This window comes from Dromiciops gliroides, chromosome 3, assembly GCF_019393635.1.
Source record: "Dromiciops gliroides isolate mDroGli1 chromosome 3, mDroGli1.pri, whole genome shotgun sequence".
NCBI lineage: Eukaryota > Metazoa > Chordata > Mammalia > Microbiotheria > Microbiotheriidae > Dromiciops > Dromiciops gliroides.
The window spans coordinates 452,375,332-452,393,302 of record NC_057863.1 but is presented as its reverse complement, the minus strand read 5'-3'; positions in this window follow the sequence as shown (position 1 = coordinate 452,393,302).

Here is a 17,971-nt window from a genome sequence, read left to right as displayed (position 1 = left end):
ATGATCTTTAAAACAAAAAAATTTTTGAGCCATAAAACTCCTACTCCAAATGCCCTATCTATAACTATACAGAAGAGTGAACATCTATACTGGGAAAGGGGTTCACAGAACCTAGACCAAGCCGTGAGATCAGTTTTCCATCTTTATTCGGTGATCAATAAATATGTAAGATCAACCATGTAGTGAGCCATTCCTTTTCCTACTCTCTTCTTTTTCTCATTCTGCCTACTGGCTTCCCTTACTTATTTTAAGGCCCAGATGAAATTCCTTCATCCAAAGGAAGGCTTTCCCAATCCCTTTTAATTTTATTGTCTTCGCTCTTTTAGTTATTTTAAATTTATGCTATATAGAGCTTGTTTTTACATATTTGTTTGCATGTCTCCTCCATTAGATTGTGAGCTCCATGAGCACAGGCATTGTCTTTTGCCTTTTTTTTTTTATATCGCCAGTACTTAGCAGTGCCTGGAATATACCATGGACTTAATAAATGTTGATTGACTAATTGACTCACTTTGCCCCCTACAGCAATTATAATGCTCACAAATCCCAAAGCACACACTAGAGGGGAAAAGCAACAGAAAATACCAATCACAACACCATCCCCCAGATTCTTGAAAAACAATGAAAACTAGAGAAGTATCAGTGATGCATGTCAGAAATGGGGCTTGAAGGGGGCTGGAGATGAGGTTTTTCAAGATTTTTTTCTCATTTCCATTTTGTTTACAGGTTTATCAACATTGTATTTATGATTTTTGAAGGGTTCTTTGAGGAAAATGAGAAAAAAGGGAGGAATAAATATACTTGTTTTCAATTAAGACAAATGAAGGGGAAACCAAGATGCTGATTTTGCTCTGCTGTAGTGCACGAACTGATTTGAGTAAGCTCACCTTGTATGGAATGGAGTGATGTGAAGAGATTCCATTCATAGAGTGGAAGCAAGATAAAAACTGCTTAAAAGCACCTGGAAGAATAGGAAGACCTTACATCTTTCTTTCTTGGATCCTGGTGGATTAAAAAAACCAGTATCCTTCAATAAATCTTGCTGGGATTACCCAAGTTATGTGTTTGGTCTGTCTTTCACATTTCTGGTGTGCTAGCCACCACATAAATGTCTATTTAGAAAGCATTGGCTAATAGATCATGGTTGGAGAGCTTGATTAATTTTTCAATGTCCCTAAATAATCCCCAAAGACTTAATAAACCTGACAATCTAATCAGAATGTTTTTGTGGTAAATTGAGAACAAGGTGAAAGAAGGTTGGCTTTAGTAATGGGATACCCCTACTCTCTTTATTCTCACAGTTGACATTTGTTTTCAATCTTGTGACTCCCCCTAAAATCCTATAATTATCTATTGTCTACAAAACAGAGGATTGACAGGACAGACTGATCATCTTTCCAGTGATCAAAAAATAATTCTCTAGAACCTAATACAGAAGTAGACAGGGTTAATATTTTCCCTATTTTACAGATAAGGAAACTAAGTCTCAGAGTGGTTGATTGACTTGTGTAAAATCATAGCACTCATTTAAAAATTGGCAAAGAGCACTCAAGTTGGGTTCATCTAATATTTATTGCATTATAAAATGCTGTTTTTTGTATTCAAGGCCATCAAAGTACCTAGTATGTAGGTATCTAAAACAAAAATAGTTTTCTTTTGTAGGTTTAAACAATAATTCAGGATAAAGGCCAACAGTTGCAAGAATCTTATACTAAATGCTTCATATATGAAAGCATTCTTTTTTTCTCTTAAAATTCTGATTGTTTTGACAATGCTTTTGAGAGCACTGGGTGTATGAAAGTTGATATCTGCCATATCTTTTTCTTAAACAAAAATATTTTAAATCAATATCTTTTGTTTTTATTTTCTCAAGTCCTTACTATCTAATAGGGACTATGGCTCATGCCATAGAAAAAATAATGGAAGAAATTGGTACAATTCCTGTTGTCAAAGAGTTTACAATATTATATGGAGCATGTGCAAAAATTACTGCAATACAAAGGATGATATGAAAGCATAAAGGAGAGGTCAAAGAAAATTTCTATGAAAAATATTAGAAAAGAAAGATTGATTACAGTGGGAGGAGGGAGAAGAAGGATGCCAGAAAATTTTAAGGCAGAAGTGGCAACTGATTTGGGTCTTAAGGGAAAGATTCAAAATGTAGACATCAGGTAGAAGGGAGCATTCTAGGAATGGAGAATAGAGTTAGCAAAAGCAAAGGGATTGAAAAATATGGGATAAGAATGAAGGATCATAAATTATCCAATCTGGCTAGAATATAGACTATATAAAAGGGAAGCGATGTTAGGTAAAGCTAGAAAGAAACACTTGGACTAGATTTGGAAGAGCTTCATTGATAGAATAAGGTGTTTTTACTTTATTTACTGGCAAGTCATTTAGCCCATAAGGCAATACTCTTATTATTTTTTAATAGAATTTTTTCCCCAAAATATTTGTAAAAAAAATTTAACATCAATTTTTTTTGTTTTGTGGGGCAATGAGGGTTAAGTGACTTGCCCAGGGTCACACAGCTAGTAAGTGTTACATGTCTGAGACCAGATTTGAACTCAGGTCCTCCTGAATCTAGGGCTGGTGCTTTATCCACTGTGCCACCTAGCTGCCCTAACATCAATTTTTTTAAAACTTTGTGTTCCAACTTCTCTTCCCCCCTCCATCCCCATCCCCCACCCAAAAGAACTCAAGCAATTCAAAATAAGTTATACATGAGTAATCATGGAAAAATTCCCATATTAGCTAGTTGTAAGAGAAAACAGTAAAAAAACCCCCAAACTTCAAATTAAGGAATTGTCAAAGAGGAAAAGAAAAAAAAATTTTAAATATGTTTCCATCTGTTTTCAGATACTATTAGTTCTTTCTCTGCAGATGGGTGGCAATCTTTATAAGTCCTTCAGGGTTATATTGGATCATTGCATTGCTGAAAATAACCACATGCTTCCCAGCAGATCATCCCCCACTATTGCTGTTATTTTGTATATGGTACATTTCACTCTCCTTCAGTTCATGTAGGTCTTTCCAGGTTTTTCTGATAATATCCTGTTCATTATAACCTGTATATAGTACCTTAAGCATGACAGAGAATTTTCTTCATAAAAGTCCAGCAAAGTAGGTGCCATACATTTTGCCATTATAATCAATCATCATAACTATTTCCCTCCATCTCACTCCCTTCCCATGATATTTACTCTATCTTCTGTTTATCTATTCCTCCTCAGAAGTGTTTTACTTCTGACTCTCCTCTCCCTTGATCTGCACTCCCTTTTTTAACCCTTCCTTCCTTTCCTTATCCTCTTCCCCTCCTACTTTCCTGCAGGGTTAAATAGATTACTCCTCCCAATTGGGTATGAAAGCTATTCCCTCTATGAGGCCACTCCAGTGAGATCAGGGTCCTTGAGCTAATTCTGTGTTCTAATTTTTTTTTTCTCCCTCCCTCCTCAAACCTCCCTGTGAGATCAAGCAATTCAATATATCATACTAGTGCAGTAATGCAGAACATCTTCATCTTCCTTGAAAGTATTTTGCTTTATACTGCTTTCTCCCCCAATCTGCCCTTTCCTCTTTCCCTTCTTCCCCCCTCCCCCTTTCTCCCTCCCCTCCCTCAGGGCAAAAAATATATTACTATACCTACTTGAGTATGTATGTTAGTCCTTCTTTGAGCCAATTCTGATGATATTAAGGTTCACTCACTCCCCAACTCCTTCCCCCTCTTCTACTCTCCTCCATAAGCTTTTTTCTTGTTTCCTTCATGTGAACTACCTCTCCTCAGACCATCTCTCCCCTTCTCCCTCCCCCAGTTTATTCCTCCTACACCTCAACCCTATTTTAATGATGTCATCATGGATTAGTTAGGTGGCACAGTGGACAAAGCACCAACCCTGGACCCAGGTGGCCCCAAGCCCAAATCCAGCCCCAGACATAAGATACCCCACCCTGGCTGCCCCTCAAAGAACAAATCATAAATGCTTTACAGATATCATCCCTTCATATTCTGTTCAGACCTGTGTCTTCTGTGAATTCCTTACTGAGAGAGTTCTTATGATTTGGAAGAATTATCTTCCCATGTAGGAATGTAAACAGTTTGATATTTTAATGTCCCTCATGTAGTCTTTTTCCTGTTTACCTTTTTATGCTTCTCCAGGGTCTTGTATTTGAAAGTCAAATTTTCTATTCAGTTCAGGTCTTTTCATCACAAATGCTTGAAAGACCCCTTTCTCATTGAAATCCTATTTTCCCTCTGAAAGATTATACTCAGTTTTGCTGGGTACATGATTTTTGGCTGAAGTCCCAGTTCCTTTGCCCTCTGGAATATCATATTCCATGCCCTTCAGTCCTTTAATGTAGAAGCTGCTAGGGGCAGCTAGGTGGCACAGTGGATAGAACACCAGCCCAGGAGTCAGGAGTACCTGAGTTCAAATCCGGCCTCAGACACTTAACACTTACTAGCTGTGTGACCCTGGGCAAGTCACTTAACCCCAATTGCCTCACTAAAAAAAAAAAATCTGTTAGATCTTGCTTTATCCTTATTGGAGCTCCACAGTATTTGAATTTCTTTTTTCTAGCTGCTTGCAGTATTTTCTCTTTCACCTGGGAGTTCTGGAATTTGGATATAATATTCCTGGAGGTTTTCCTTTTGGGATCTCTTTCAGGAGGTGATCGGTGGATTCTTTCAATTTCTATTTTGCCTTCTGCTTGTAGAATATCAGGGCAATTTTCCCTCACAATCTCTTGGAGGATGGTGTCTAAGCTTTTGTTGTGGTCATGGTTTTCAGGTAGTCCAGTGATTTTCAAATTATCTCTCCTAGATTTATTTTCCAGGTCAGCTGTTTTACCAAGGAGATATTTCACATTGCCCTCTATTTTTTCATTCAATTGGATTTGCTTTACTGTGTCTTGGTTTCTCATAAGGTCACTAGCTTCCATTTGTTCAATCCTAATTCTTAGGCAGTTATTTTCATCAGACAGTTTTTTAATCTCCTTTTCCATTTGGCTTTTCAAACTGTTGACTTTTTTCTCATGACTCTCCTGCATCAGTCTCATTTTCCTTTCCATTCTTTCCTCCCTTTCTCTACATTTTCTTTCTATTTCTCCTACTTTCTCTTCAAAGTCCCTTTTGAGAGCTTCCATGGCCTGAGACCAGTTCATATTTTTCTTGGAAGCTTTGGATGTTGGAGCTTTGACCCTGTTATTATCTTCTTCTTCTGAGGTTGTATTGTAGTCTACCTTACCCCCAAAGAAGTTTCTGATGGTCTTATGCTTTCTCTGCCTACTCATCCTGGCTTACTATTTCTTGGCTTTTAACTCCTTCTTAAAGTGTGTTGCTGCTTCCAGGACACACTGTTCAATCTACAGTGTGGCCCAGGGGGATGGTTGGGCTTCTTCTCAGCCTCCCTGACCATCGCTTTCATTTGATTTTAAACTTTCCACTGGGGGGGGGGCTGCTTCTCAGCTCCACTCCTGTTCCCAGCTTCAGAGGGTCCCAGGTATTTTGGTTTGGGGGGGGGGCAGGTTTTAATCTCACCTGGCCTGTTCTCAAGTCTGGAGATAAACTCAGGCTTACTTACTAAGCAACCAACCAGCAAAGCTTTCTGTGGTGTGGTTCTCAGCTTAGGATGAGACTGCTCCCCTGCTCCCCTCCCTTCAGCTACTCAGGATTTCTTCCTGGTTGCCCATTGGGGTGGGACAGTCGAATCCTTTCCCCCAGTCCACTGGTTCCCCTGCACTTACCCCCACCCCCCCACCCCCCACCTCCCTGGGCCAGCCGTTCACCCCAACCGCATGCTTGGTTCCAGAAGATGCCGGTGCTGCGGCCAATTCAGAGGTGCTGGGGCAAATTCCTTCTGCAAGTGTCTGGTGTGTTGGCCCGATTGAGGGGTTAGGCTTTATTCATGGCCCAGCATGGCCCCCTGAAATCTATATATAGCTGGAGAAAACTCTCAGCCTATATTTTTGTGTGTTTTTCTATCCCAAGGGTTCTTTCATTGTTATTTTTGGGGTGGTTGTGCCAGGAGCTCTGTTCGTTTAATGTCTTTCCTCCACCATCTAAGGCAATACTCTTAACACAGAGTAGACACCAAAACAACATTTTTTTTTTTTCTGGGGCAATGAGGGTTAAATGATTTTCCCAGGGTCACACAGCTAGTAAGTGTCAAATGTCTGAGGCCAAATTTGAACTCAGGTCCTCCTGAATCCAAGGCTGGTACAACTTCCTTAAAACAGCATTTTTTCTTTTTTGGTGAGGTAATTGGGGTTAAGTTACTTGCCCAGGGTCACACAGCTAGTAAGTATCAAGCATCTGAGACCAGATTTGAAGTCAGGTCCTCCTGACTCCAGGGCCGGTGCTCTATCCACTGCGCCACCTAGCTGCCCCTAAAACAACATTTTTTTAAGAGGGAATTTTACTTTTGGAGAAAATGCTTTAAGTAGAATGGTGGATAGTTGTCAGACTCTACAAGATCATGGAGTTAGTGGGAGGTGAAGAACTAGGGATGGCAAGCTAAGATGACACTTTCTAGAAATATGGCAGTAAAGGGAGAATAACTTAAGGGAGAAGATCTGGGTCATTAGGTTTGTTGGTTTGTTTGTTTTTTCACTCAGAGAATGCCTGAGAATAATTGTAGATCTAGGAAAAGAAGTCAGACATTAATGAGAATTTCCAGTGCTTGGGACTTAGCTAAAAGTAAACAGTGGAAGGTCAAGGGGATGGTAATTTCATTTTTTTTTTTGGGGGGCAATGAGGGTTAAGTGACTTGCTCAGGGTCACACAGCTACTGTCAAGTGTCTGAGGCTGGATTTGAACTCATGTCTTCCTGAATCCAAAGCCAGTGCTTTTTCCTCTGTGCCACCTAACTGCCCCTGGGATGGTAATTTTAAAAGATGAATAAATGCATCTATTGAAGTACTTGGTCACTGAAGGAGTAGGGTGGGCAACCAGAACCATGACAGAATTGAAAGACTGAGAGAATAGACAGGAGGGTTACAATGAGAGCAAAATCATGGTTGGGAAGATTAAAGAAGGAAAAAAACAAAATTGTGGTCTGAGAGGGGATTTTTCAGAGTACAAGGTCTTGGTCTTTAGAGAAATAGTGAGAGTGAGATGAAACCATCCCTTCCTTATGGATAGAAACTAGTTATTGGAATTGAGCTCAACAAATTATCATGACAGGGCATTAGAAGGGTCATTGACATGAATATCATATTTTCCAAGAATGATGGTAGCGGAAAGGATGAAGAGGAATCTGGCAACCTAGGCTCCAAGGTCATAGAGAATGATAGGAGGGGCAACTAGGTGTGCAGTGGATAAAGCACCAGCCCTGGATTCAGGAGGACCTGAGTTCAAATCCGACCTCAGACACTTGACACTTACTAGCTGTGTGACCCTGGGAAAATCACTTAACCCTCATTGCCCTGCAAAAAAAAAAAAAAAAAAGAATTGAGAATGATAGGACAGTGTCATAGAGACTGGTAGATTTCAACAAGGATCAAGAGAGAGAAGTATAATTGGAAGAGAACTTCAAATGAGGAGAGGCCATTAATGATATAGGCAGGAGGAGCTTGTAGTGATATTGAGAAGCAAAGAATAGGCTAATTCATTTTCCTTTGGATATGGGAGCACTAAAAGAAGAAGACCGCTGCCACTTGGAGGGGGGTTGCCAGAAAGGTGCTGTATTCAGAGGAAAGGGAGTTTCTGTTAACTAACTTGAAGTGAAAGTAATAGTAGAGGGAGACACACAGAGTGAGACAGAGACAGAGAGAGACAGAATCAGAGAGAGACAGAGACAGAGACAGAGACAGAGAGAGATTAAAAATGAAGCACAGAATATAAAAGGTGGGCAAAGAGGTATAGGACTTGAGTAAGGGTAGAGTTTGGGTGGATATGAGAATATCTTTCACGTATGATATCCCACCTCACATCTCCATGCCTTTGTCCAGGCTGTCCCACCCCCCATGCCAGGAATGTCCTCCTTGCTTACTTCTGCCTCTTAAAATCCTTAGTTTCTTTCAAAGCTCATCTTAACAATAATCACCTCTTATATAAAACCCTCCTTAATATCTCCAGCTGATAGTGCTTTCCACCAAATTTAGTGTGCAATAATTTTTACTTATACATGCACACACATATGTATACATACAAATCACACATGTATATACATACAAATCTCTCTCACATGCACGCGCGCGTGCACACACACACACACACACACACCTCCCTCATATAATGTAAGTTCCTTGAGGGAAGGGACTCTTTTTAATTTTTTAATTTTGTCTTTGTATCCCTAGTACCAAGTATAATGCCTGGTGCCTAGTAGCCATTAAATAAATGCTATTGATTGGTGAAATATAGGAGAAGGTGGCTAAGGCAGAATATCTCTCCTTTATAAAGGAATTTAAGGTTTAAAAAGGATGTTTCTCCCAACACTGCTAGGAGACAGAAAGGCAGCTGGTCTAGATGACTGATTCTTGACATTAATTTCTCTATCATTCCTATAAGTTTATCCTTTTGTGTCTGTGTGTGTGTGCATGTGTGTTTATGTGTGTGTGTGTGTATCTGTTGAGAAATATGGGCTAGAAAATAAATTCCTAGACTTAATGTCATGAAAACCTAGGTTAAATTTCAACTGCAAAACTTATTAACTGTGTGACTAGATGTCAGTGATTTAGCCAGTATGAAATCCATTCTTCCCACCTGTAAAGTGGGGATTACAACACCTGCATTTCCTAACTCAAAGGATATTCCTGTGAGGATAATGCACGTAAAGTGTTTTGGGAACCTTAAAGTGTTATATAAATGTCAACTGCTAGCATTATAGTAGGTCTTTAAGCTGTTTAATAGTAGAACCACCCTGGATCCTGAGCTAATCGCCTTTAATAATAATATTTTGCTTTTACAGTGATGTTTCAAATACAGTATATAACTTGACCTTCCCAATACCTCCCTGAAGTATTATCTCCATTAAAATATGAAGAAACCAATGAAATATAGAGAAGCTGATATCTATTTCTATATCTATATGTATGTATATAGTTAAATAGTGAGTAAATGATAGATCCTGACCTACACTCCAGGACTTTTGATTTCTATTCCAGAATTCTTTGAACATTACATTTCCTTTGTGCAACTCCCTCTCCCTTTTTGCATCTCCTCTCTTAGCCCCACTTAAGATCATGGACTTAGAACTGGAAGAACCTACAGAGGTCATTCAGTCCCACCTCTTCATTTTATACATGAAGACATAGGCCCAGGGAAGTTAAGTGTCTTGCCCTGACATTACACAAGTAGTAAATTACAGCGGCAGGATTTGAATTCAGATCCTTTTTAAAAATTCAGATCCTTTTAATCTAGTGTCTCACAAAATTAATTTATCTCTTTTCTATATAGTTATTTTTAGTTGAATGATGGCATTAAGAGTTTCACTGTTCCATTGTTTACCAAACAGCCATAGATCTGATTGGTTGGCCAGATTGTTTCTATCACACTTCAATTTTTAAATTATTATAATTAATAACAAATCTCGTGCCAAAATCTAATGGAGCTTAAGTTGAATAAAAACTGGCAGAGCCAATCATATTAAAAAGGTTTTGTATATGTGGGTCAGGCAATGTACATTCTGTCTATTGGTAAGCTAAGTTCCTAGATACTTATCTTCAGATTGGCTATAGGGCCATAAAGGTTTTTTTTTTGTTGTTGTTGTTTTTTTGAGGAGCAATGAGGGTTAAGTGACTTTCTCAGGTTCACACAGCTGGTAAGTGTCAAGTGTCTGAGGCTGGATTTGAACTCAGGTCCTCCTGAGTCCAGGGCCTGAGCTTTATCCACTGCACCACCTAGCTGCCCACAAGGGACCATAAGGTTTTGCAGGCAAATCAACTCTCCAAAACTGTCTACTTAGTTGTCTAGGGTTTGTAATTTGCATCAGTGGAAAGATGTACCTATGCAAAAAAACCAAAACCAAAACCAAAAACCTCAAGTTATTGAAGTATTGAACTATTAAAAAGTGGTAGGCACACATAGGATATCACACTATAAAAAAGACTCTGGCCCTTGTTTAAAGGAGCTTATGCCCTAAAAAATATAAACAATCATATAAGTAAATGAGTGCTGAAATAAATACATAATCCAATTACATTTGGAGAAAGGTGAATCCACGACAACATGGCATCAATGTATACGAAGCACGTCAGGATAAAATATATAAAATGTTATAAAATTTCTAAGGTTGAATTTCAAAATAATAAATAAAGATCATTTCTGGAGCCAATTCAATTCTATATCCTATTTTATTGCATTTGTCTTCCATTTTTTATTACTAAGGATGAGAATAAAGTCTTTGTCTCTTAAGAGTTCATCAACCCTGCTGCTCCTATTGTACCTGAGGTCACAATCCATTGCTGTAGGGCGGATTATGATGTCACAGAGAATAATGACTTCAGCAGAGGTAGAAATGGCAGGAGCAGGCAGACTCATAAGCAACTACAAGCTGGTTTTCAGGCAAATTTTCTTGGCAACCCAAAAGAATCAAACAAGAAATGACTCAATAGTTTTTTCAAGTTTTCCTACCCTACTTTGGGAATGTATTTAGCAATGGAAAAAGATGAAGATTCTTAAAAAATAGTTAAAATTTTTAAAAGCAAGAACAAGGTTTATTGAAAGATGATCTTCTATGCATGAATGAGTATGCTGGTAGCCCCTGAAAATCCCATACCTGAGAAGGTATTCCACTGTTGGTTGCTTTTTATTCCATCAAAACCCTCAGACCATTTGGAAACCTTGGTGGCATGTTGAGAAAACCAGTTGGCACCAACAGTCTCTCAAAGCCTAAATAGCTTATATTCCTATCTTCCAGAGTATTTAGCTTGTTATGACCAGAAAAGGGTGAATTCAGGGAACTGGTAACCAGTGAGCTCTTCAGAGAGGACAGATTTCTTTTGAAATATCTCTCAGGATGAGGAAGAGAGAACTTTTCAGGTGGTATATTCAATAGAGTGCCAGGCCTGGAGTTGGGAAGGCTCATATTCCTGAGTTTAGATCTGGTTTCATATACTTAATAGCTGTGTGACCCTGGGCAAATTCACTCGTCTTCGTTTGCCTCAGTTTCTTCATTTGTAAAATAGAAGGAAATGGCAAACCACTGCAGTATCTTTGCCTTGAACACTCCAAAGGAAGAGTGAGTCACTACTGAAATAACTGAACAACAGTAAAAGGTTGAGTTCCTTGCAATCCTAGTCCTATCTGAGGATTATCTCAAAATAGATGCACTACTGTGAACATATGTGAGAGGACCTTTTTGAGATTTCCAAAGGATACTTGATTTTTTAGTCTGAGGTTAATGGTAGCTATACTTTCTTAAGAATTCATACTATTTTTTTATTTCTGTCAAACCATAATTAAAAAAAAAACCTCAAGTATTGTGCCTGTATAGAAATAGGCTTTAAACTGTACAGAACAGGGGGATTTGAAAGCCAAGGTGACTGAAGAGATAGTAAAGAATGCTTAGTTGTTTTAAATGAACATAACTCTCCAGGTGAAGATGAATCACACATCAGTATACTCAAGGAATTTGGAGATGTGACTGCAGAATCTGTGGGTAATGTAAGAAATCATAGAGAATAGGAAAGCTATAAAATACAGAGGTTATAGTAGATGACTGCTAAGGTTCTTTCCTGCTCTTTGGATCTATTAGACCCATTTGTTGGCACTGGTCCATATATCATCCCCTACTGGCTACATCTTTAATCAATATATCTTACCCTGCTGGCTATATCTTCATCTTTTGTCTTCTTCCCCTATCCCTTTCAAAAACAAGTAAAATAAAAGATACACCAAAAATCTAACTTTGACCAAGAATGCTAGCCCAAACTATCCTAGTACCTCCATGTCATTCTTTAATTAGGATAATTCCCCCCAGAATGCTTCAGATATATTTTTTTACTACCTCTTTTGGTTGTATGCATTAGCTTTGTAGTTGACCACAAGAAACCCTTTTATCTTACAATATCCTTGTTGCAAAATTGGGATACTTGGTCCCCACTTGGGGGCACTGAAAAGTTATATAACCTACTGCAGAGGATTTCTCACTCTGAAGACAGAGAAGATTCATTAAATACAGCAAAAGTGAGTTTTTTTAAACCATCTGAAAATCATTAGCGATTTACTGCTATCTACTCTTTCTCTTCAAGGTAAAACCCAGTACTGCTAATTCCACATTAAGGTGGTACTTAAATAAGGTCAAAACAACCAGTTGGTTCATTTTTATGCTATTTTTTGTTAAATCAACCAAATTTATTAGACTAGATGATTTTTGTTAGGGTATTATTTTACTAAGATGGGCATTAACCTTTAGCTCAATATAAAATACAAAGGCCCTTTAGAATTGAAAGTCCTGCATTTGGCATTCACAATCACAAGAACAGTCATGGCTACTCAACACCCAATTTGAGGCAGATTTATTTATGAGTGGGAGGTGGGACAGAATACAGCATCCCAAAAGTCTTATTACTGTTTTAAGCTTTGACTTCAGAAGTACAAATGCTACAGATTCATAAAGAAAACATGCCATTATTTGAATATTGAATCATTTAAATTATATTTACACTTAGGTTTCTGAATTTTTAAAAATAATTTTAATATTTTAACTTTAACAAGATAGGGAACCCTGTCTTTATGCACTGGATGATGATTTCTCAGACCAGTGGATTGATAGAGGAAGTCCTCTTGCATGGCTACCTCTATTACCTTATCTATCTCCATTAGACTTCCTCTCATGGGATCATGTCAAAACTGTCATGTATGCAGCAAAACCTCATTTTGGGGGTGATCTTAAGGCTAAGATTACAAATGTAATCCTTTCATTCTCTGAGCAATAGTAGCTGATGAAAGTTTTTACAAACTTTGAAAATCGACTAGAGTAATGTATAGCAGAAGATGGTGGTTATGGTGAATTTTAATAAGAAACAATAATACTTTAAAATTTTAATTTTTGTAGCATTTATCTTTCTAAAACTATTAAAGCTTAAAATTGTACTAAGATTATCAAGATACCCTGTATAAATGTTTTTTTCTGAAGATGAAGTCATTCTGGGGGTGAACCATCCCACAGAGTGTTCTTTAGGAATGATTGTATACCATACATCTGGTAGACCTACAAGTGAGTTGTAGGGACAATAGTCCAGTAGGGAGGAAGCATGAAAGTACAGTGGGTGGGAGAAATCTCTCCTTTTTGAATACTGGTACACTGGAGTAAAGACCCATTTGTTCCATGCTAGTTATATCTCTGAATAAAAGTGTGCTATTGAGTTTCAACCAACAAAGACATTTTGAACTTGAAATTACTTAAGCAACTGTTCTCTTATATAACCCTTTGGTAAGTTTATTTTCCCTGTAAGCAAATGTATCAGGAAAAGTGGACTTTGTCTGGAACATTCTGCAAAAACAAAGTCTTATCCTCTGAGTTTTAAGGCTCCTGTAGTGCACATTCACAGGTTGGGCATCTCTTGGGAGATGCAAATGCATACTTTGTGTGTCCCCACGTTATCTTTCTGTAGTAGTTCTATACATGGGGAATAACTTTAGCAAAGGCATTGAGTATGACCTTGAAATAGGAAACAATCACAAAAAGAACACCATGATTGAGAGGCAAAGGTGAGGGGTTAAAGGCTGATTGTATGAATAGAAAACATTGGTCATTTTGAACATCTCCCCTGTCAGCTACCTCTATAAGTTTCTACATAGCCCATGGAAGGCTGAAGGTCCCCAGAGCAGAACTTGTGATATTTATCACCCTACTTCCTCCCTACTGTGTAATTTAAGATTCTAAATGTGGATTCTAATCTGTTCCCCCAGTTTTGGGGGAAACTGACTAAAATCACTGATAAAACGAGTTTAGGTTTTTAAGGGTTTATTGGAAAATAGAAAGAAAAAGATTGAGAACAGAATTCCAACAACCTGGCATTCCTATCTTTCCTCAAATTTCCTGTGAAGTCCTCTGCCACAACCACCACCATCAAGTCAGGAACCCAAAAGAGAGAACTCTCGCAGGCTCCCTTTCCTCCTTCCTGTCTCCTCCCAGAAAATAGGAGGCTCCTCAAGTTGATTGGCTGGTAGCCTTGATAGACAGCACCCATGAGTAAACGTCATTTCCTGACACCAGGGAAAAGCCACAATGTCTCTGAGGCATTTTCCTCCTGGTGGAGCTTTCCCACAGCAAGTCTCCAGTAAGTGGCATCATTCTAATCATTACACTACACCATCCTAAACATTAGTGTTGATTCTGTATATACTTCTCAATATATTCCACATAAATACATATGCTCATTCAGTACAATGAGCATATTTTTAACACAGGGCAAAGTAACATGGAGAATAAGGAGGGACATATGATATGGTGTTTGACCTGAACAATCTTACAATTTCATTAGGATAAATTACACATGGTGTTACAGTGGCCAAGGGGTTAAAGAGGGTAAGGACTGGGATAAGTGAAGCCCTTGGGAAGTGGGTAGCTCAGATTCAAGGAAAGGAAGTTGAAAGTCTTTCAATTTTACTTGCAATAACCTTGCTAACTTTGTTTTAAGACTATATACTATTGCAAGCATGTTATCTAGAGGATACAGTGGAAAGCTGGACAAACATAAGATATAGGGTCCTTGATCTTTGGGGTGACACATGTTATTCCCCAGACACTAGCAGGAAGACTGATAGTTACAAGAAGGGTACCCAAGTGCTTATCAGGTTAAGGCAACCCAACAATTAACTGGGTGACCCATATAATTGAGTGTGCAATAGCACTTACCATTTCAGTGGTAATCCTTCCTTCAGAAATGGAACTTGAACCAGTCATATAGGAGGCTATGCAAATTAGAGTAAACAACCTCTGAGACTGATATTTTAGTAATATTTAGTGAAGGGTGAGTGATGAACAAATGCCTTCATGCTTTAGGGAAGTGGGTTATGACTTGCCAAACATGAGGCAAAACATCCATAGATGAAATTGGGCCTTTGTATGTATTCATAGCAACCCAATAACTTTTAGCTAGAGCTATGTAAACTCAAGAAAGTACCTGGATAATTCATGGATTTCTCTGTGTCACTTCATGACTCATTGATCATGAAAAAAGGGAGGGTCTCTTAGCAACATACATGGAATGTAACTGCACAAGGTAGTATATAATGAAATGCTCAAGTGAATGTAATCAGATGCCAAAAGAATGGCAAAAACTGAAATGATATTGGTGGACGGGAAGGAGACAGACCAATGACGGCTTCCATGTAGGCTTCTTGATATGCTTTAATGATTCTTTCCCTTTTCAGAGCTGTCCTTGATGTACACTGTAACCTGATAATTACTTATTGAAAAATGCTGACAAGGGGATAGGTACAGTGAGTTTATATAGTGGGATTTAACATCCTTTTTCTTGCTTGCATTTTTCATCTTATCCTTTCCACAGGCCCCTTCCCATTTGCCTACAATCACATCTACCTTTTAAGTGTCTAGGTTAACTACTGGTTAAAGCACTGGCCTTGGAGTTAGGAAGACTTGCATTTGACTCTTACCTCTGAAACTTCCTAGCTGTGTGTGGCTGGACAAGTTATTTACACTCTCTTAGCCTCAGTTTCCTCATTTACGCAATGGAAATAGTAATAGTAGTGCCTATCTAACAAAGTTGTTGTGAGAATGAAAGGCAAACCTTAAAGTAGTATGTAAATGCTAAATATTATTATTTTTATTATTCTTTCCCCAATCCTTCCCTTATCTTTTCTTCTTTTCTGTTTTTGTTTTTTTTTACTTTTGTTTTTTATTTTATTGTCCAGTTACATGTAAGGGTACTTTTCAACATTCATTTTGATAAGATTTAGAGTTCCAAATTTTTCTCCCTTCCTCCCCCCTCCACAAGATTGCAACCAGGTTATATATGTACAATCCACAAGTGTTCTTTTTATCAGTTCTTTCTATAGGGGTGCATTGTAAGCTTCCTTATTAGTTCCTTGGGATTGTCTTGGATCATTGCATTGCTGAGAGTAGTTAAGTCATTCACAATTGCTCACTGAACAATACTGCTGTCACTAGGCATATGTCCTCCCAGCTCTGCTCACTTCACTACACACTTATGTTCATTAGTCTTTCCAGGTTTTTCGGGGATCATCCTGTTTTTCATTTCCTGTAGCATAAGACCATTCCACTGCAATCATATAGCACAGCTTTTTCCATCATTCCTCAATTGATGGACATTCCCTTGATTCTCAATTCTTAGCCTGCACCAAGAGTTGCTATAAATATTTCTTGTACAATTTCTTCCCCTTTTCCCTTTTTCATGATTACTATTGTAAACTGTTTCCCTTCCATCCTATTCCCTTCCCCATGATATTCATTCTATTATCCATCTTCTTTCATCCTATCACTCTTCAAAAGGGATTTGCTTCTGTTTGTCCCCTCCCCCACTCTGCCCTTCCTTCTTTTGCCCCTCTCTCTTTATCCCCTTCCCCTTCTATTTTCCTGCAGGGTTAGAGAGATTACTCCACCCAATTGAGTGTGTACATTATTCCCTCCTTGAGCCAATTCTAATGAGATTGAGGTCTTTGAGCCAACTTTAATGAGTGTTAGGCTCATATAGTGCCCAGATTAAATAGATTACTCCACCCAGTTGGGTGTGTGTGTGTGTGTGTGTGTGTGTGTGTGTGTTCTTCCCTCCTTGAGGCAGCTCTGATGAGTTTAAGGTCTTTGAGCCTTTTCTGATGAGTGTAAAATTCATTTACTGCCCTGCTCCTCTCCCATGTCTTCCCCCACTCCATAAGCCTTTTCCTGTTTCTTTCATGTAGGATTTTACTTCTGCCCTTCCCCCTCCCCCAGTGAATTCCCTTCACCCGTCAATTTGACCCTAAAGATGTCATCACCTAGCTAAGTGACACAGTGGACAAAGCATCACCCCTGGACTCAGGGGTATCCTAGCTAAAACCCGGCCTCAGACACAAGACAGTCGCCTGCTGTACTATCCCAGGTATGTCTCCCAGCTCCAATTTTTTCATGGTTCTCTAGGGTCTTGTATTTGAAAGTCAAATTTGCCATTCAGTTCAGGTCTTTTCATCACAAATATCTGAAAGTCTTCTTTTTCATTAAAGTCCCATTTTGCTGGGTAGGTGATTCTTGGTTGTAATCCCATTTCCTTTCCCCTTTGGAATATCATATTCCATGCCCTCTGGCCCTTTAATGTAGAAGCTGCTAGATATTGTGCTATCCTGACTGGGGCTCCACAGTACTTGAATTCTTTCTTTTTGGCAGCTTGAAATATTTTCTCCTTGACCTGAGAGCTCTGCAATGTGCCTGTAATATTCATAGGAGTTTTCCTTTTGGGATCTCTTTCTGGAGGTGATCGGTGGATCCTTTCAATTTCTATTTTAGCTGCTTCTTCTAGAATTTCAGGGCAATTTTCCCTGAGAATATCTTGGAAGATGATGTCTAAGCTCTTTCCTTGATCATGGTTTTCAGGTAGACAAATAATTTTCAAATTATCTCTCCTGGACCTATTTTCCAAATCAGTAGTTTTTCCCAGAAGATATTTAACATTGTCCTTCGTTTTTTTATTCATTTGAATTTGCTTTACTGTGTCTTGGTTTCTCATAAAGTCACTGTTTTCCATTTGTTCAATCCTCATTCTTAGGCAATTATTTTCATCAGAGACCTTTTGTACCTCCTTTTCTACTTGGCCAATTTCACTTTTCAAGCTGTTGATTTTTTTCTCATGTCTTTCCTGCATCAAGCTCATTTCCCTTTCCATTTTTTCCTCTATGTCTCTAACTTTATCTTCAAAGTCTTTTTTGAGCACTTCTATGGCCTGAGATCAATTCATATTTTTCTTGGAAGCTTTATATATAGGGGTCCTGATGTTGACATCTTCCTCTGAGGGTGCCCCTTGGTCTTCCTTGTTACTGAAGAAACTTTCTATGGTTCTAACCTTTCTCTGTCGG